Raw genomic sequence first — 3,983 nt, forward strand, 5'->3', positions numbered from 1 at the left:
CTGAGAAACTATGCTTTACAAGAATGGAAAGCTAACATGTATGAAATTATGCTATCTAAAGCATGGAAATTCAACACATCAAACATCACTATTGTGCATGTAAAGGACTGAAATAATTTGGTTTTGTTCTTTTTATTCATTTTCTAGAAAATCAAGTGTAAACCCTAATCTCTTTTGGTGATGTGGTAGGTGGCTTAGTGATTTTGATGGATGGTTGGGAGGTTTGGGATATGGTTGGAAGGTTTGGGAGACCCTAGGATGACCTTGTGTGGCTTCCTATAGGTTTTCCCTCAATTCTGCCTCAAAACAGGCCACTACAAGACAACCTACATGATGTACTAGAAACCTATAGGTTTCCCTCTATTTCTACAAGATACATCGGAGAGAAAAATGATGGTTGCAGGAGGTGATGGAAGGCTTATGAAGGTGGTGGATAGGTGGAATGGAGTGAGAAAATTCCTAGGATCACTCAGAACTCAAAACCAAAGTTAGGATATGGTTGGATTCACTCAACATGCTTAAAGGAATTTCTATGTAAAATGATGAGTTTGGTGAAGATTTTGGTGAAAGAGAGGAATGATTATGGATGGATGAAGTTGGAAGGTGGTTACCTGATATGTTTCCTCTTTATATTTCTAAATCACCTACTCTACATCAAACATTTATAATTGCCAAAAAGTCATGCAAACAAGAAGAATTATAACAAGCTAGAAAAGCAGAATTTAATGAAATAGTTGTCTACTTCATGCATGAGGAAAAGTGTTGAATGAAATGAAATCATGAATGAGATTTACTCTAAGACTGAAGATGGAAAATATGGTAGTTAAATCCTACACTTGAAAAAATGATCAAATCCTAGCTGAAGTACAGTAAAATCTAAATCTTATGAGAAAATGGAAATTGGTCTTTTTGGGGCTGCATAAGGGTCTTTTTGTCAAGTCATGATCCCTGAGGGAAGAGGTGAGGTCAAGACACCTACGGAAAATTTTTGGTGCTCCTTTTATCCCTTCTAACTTGCTACTGAAGTAAAGCACAAATGGAAGAAAACCAATAAACAACTAATCAAATCGACATTACTTGCAATGAAATACTTCTATAGACAAATTAACAATGAATCTATGAAACTAAGCCAAGCATACAGATAGAAGAAGAGGAAATTTTGCTAATAGGGTTGGGCCCTAACCCAAGAGCTTCGGCCATCTGAGTTAACTCAGTGTTAGATCAAGAAAAAGCTCATTTTCATTATCAAAATAGAAAATTACATTAATGTCTTCCACAAGTCTGGAGCTCGAAAATAACTAGTGTTTTTACAACAAAAATTTGAAATGTAATGAGCCCCTAGGCCTCTCTACTTATACAACTAAATTCCCCAATGACTTCCTTAAATATAGGGACGCTACGCTCCCAAACTAGAGTTGAACTAACTTTTTTTCTATCACTTACTCGGTTGCCTTTTGATCTTTAGGACTTGGCTGATTGCACTCCAAGCTGGTGTGATTAATGGAGGAATATTCGAATGGGGGAGGAGTAAATGAGGATGATTTACCTCCTACAATATCTCTCCCTTTTACCATTCGAGTTTCAAACCTTAGTCTTGCCAAACTCCTTGATTTTCTCTTCCAAACCTTCATTCAATTCATATTAGTCCACGAGGCATAATATCTCACTTTAACTCATATCATTAGACAAAATATAATCGAAACATGTAATAAATTGTCAGAAGAGATGATTTGACAAGCTAGGAAGTGAATTATGGCCCATATAATTACCCAATGATGAGGCTCATCATCTACTCCCTGTGAGTCATTGTTTCTTGAGGAGCACTAAATCTAGTTTATAGATTTCAATAATGCCTTTTTTCTAGTCAATTTAATGTCTTAAATTGCTCTACATAAATTATCAATCCGGGTATCGTAAAATGATGAAGTGTGGTGCACCATATGTCCTTAGTTAACCTTTTTCTTACTTCGTTGTTTTATAGTTTCTTTTTTTTTTGGGGTTTTGTTCTTGTTGTTCTCCTAAAATGTCTAATGCAAATGGAAATCCTATTCTAGGGTCTTAAGAATACTTTTAAAGGTCAAGTATGGATGTAGATTTCAAGACAAGGTCTATGTCCCTAATGGTAACTTCCAAAACTTAGCACTTCAAAAGATCTCAAAACATGTTATTGATGGAATTAGTGCTTAAACAAAAGTGTAAGTATGCAGCTACCTCAATCAAAAAAAGATGAAATACTGATCATGAAATCACTGTCTCTGTTGCTTGTCTAAATACAGAAATAAAAGTTAAGTTATTTCACTCAAACAAATCAAAAAATGCAAGGAAAGTAAAACTAAAATCAAATTACACATTCATAATTCGATCCCTCACCAGTAGTCCCGCCATGGCTTTTGGAGGTAACCGTTAATGATATGAGCAATTTAATATCTAATTGCAGAAAAGTAAAACTAAAATCAAATTACACATTTATAACTCGATCCCTCGCCAGTAGTCCCGCTATGGCTTTCGGAGGTAACCATCAATGATATGAGTAATTTAATATCTAATTGTAGAAAATTAAAACTAAAATCAGATCACATCAATTCATAGTCGGACCCCTCGCCAGTTAGTCTCGCTATGGTTTTCGAAGGTAATCATCAACAACTTGAGCAATCTGATATCTAATTGCAGAAAAGTAAACTTAAAATCAAATCAGATCAATTCATAGTCTAACCCCTCACCAGTTAGTCTCGCTATGGCTTTCGGAGGTAATCATCAATAACTTGAGCAATCCGATATCTAAAATAACTAACAAAGAAAATGAATAAGGCTGAAATCAAAGCATAACTGAAATTGAAAAGCTAAAAAAAAAAGTTAGCAGAGAGGTAAATCTCATGTCACTATTTGATGCAAAAACATGTAAAGAAAAACTAATCTACAATCTACTAGTTGAACACACTTATATGAATTAAAATTGCATGAATGGAAAATCTAATTTATCAAACTTGAAAGCAATCAAATAACATAATGAAATCAAATAAAAATTAGAAAATGAAATCTACTCTACCTTACATTCTAATATGCTCCATGACATCTACTTCACATCTCCTTCCATGTTGAGAACATCAAAGCTTTATTCAAATTCTTCAAAATTACAAAGTACAACAAAGCTCTCCAAAGCTTTCCAAAGCCATCTCACAAGCTAACAAGCTTAAGAACTCACAAGCTAAAAGACTAACAAATGAAGGAGAGAGATCTCCTATTTATACAAAAAGATGAGAAGCCATCTCATTAATGAGAGTCCATGAATCTCTCCCTCTACCTCTAGATTCCTAATCAAAATAGGAAGTGATAAGACACATGTCTTCTTAGAGTTATAATACAATTAGGAGATGTGACACATATCCTCATGATCCCATGATTCTTTCCACTTAAATTATAATTTGGCCTTAGAGTACCACATAAGGGTCTTCTAGAAGCCTCCTTTCAACCTACACATGTCAACAATCTCAACCCATTTGTTAGGTATAAGCATATGCACATTATTTTCTAATTTTTAACCACAAATTCACTTAAAAGGCTTAGAATTAATAAAGATTGGAAAAACATAATTGTGGCCCAATGATAATGAGAGTGGGATGAATGTGGTGACATAGTAGTGAAATGGAGGTGAAATGGAGGTGATATAATGGACATAATAGTCAAAGTGTAAAGAAAATGAGTGAAATTTTCAAGACTCAACACTTTTCAAAGGTCGTCTTTCGATGCTCGGTCCCAAACCCCTGACATTTAAAGACATAATGGTTATATAGAAGGAGAAAAATTGTGGTGCTCTACATTAAGGACTTGAGGCTCATGGATGGCCATAACATGGTGTCCCACATGGAATGAAACAAGATCAGGACTCGAGACAGCTGAATTTAGAGACTCTTGAAACTTAGCTAAAATATTAGCTGGGGAAATAGTGTAGTCTGACATTTTTTTTTTTAATTTTGTCCCTTCTT

Source organism: Pinus tabuliformis, chromosome 3_2 (genome assembly GCF_031772625.1).
Source record: "Pinus tabuliformis cultivar Carrire ecotype Pingquan chromosome 3_2, CPIR1, whole genome shotgun sequence".
Classification (NCBI taxonomy): domain Eukaryota; kingdom Viridiplantae; phylum Streptophyta; class Pinopsida; order Pinales; family Pinaceae; genus Pinus; species Pinus tabuliformis.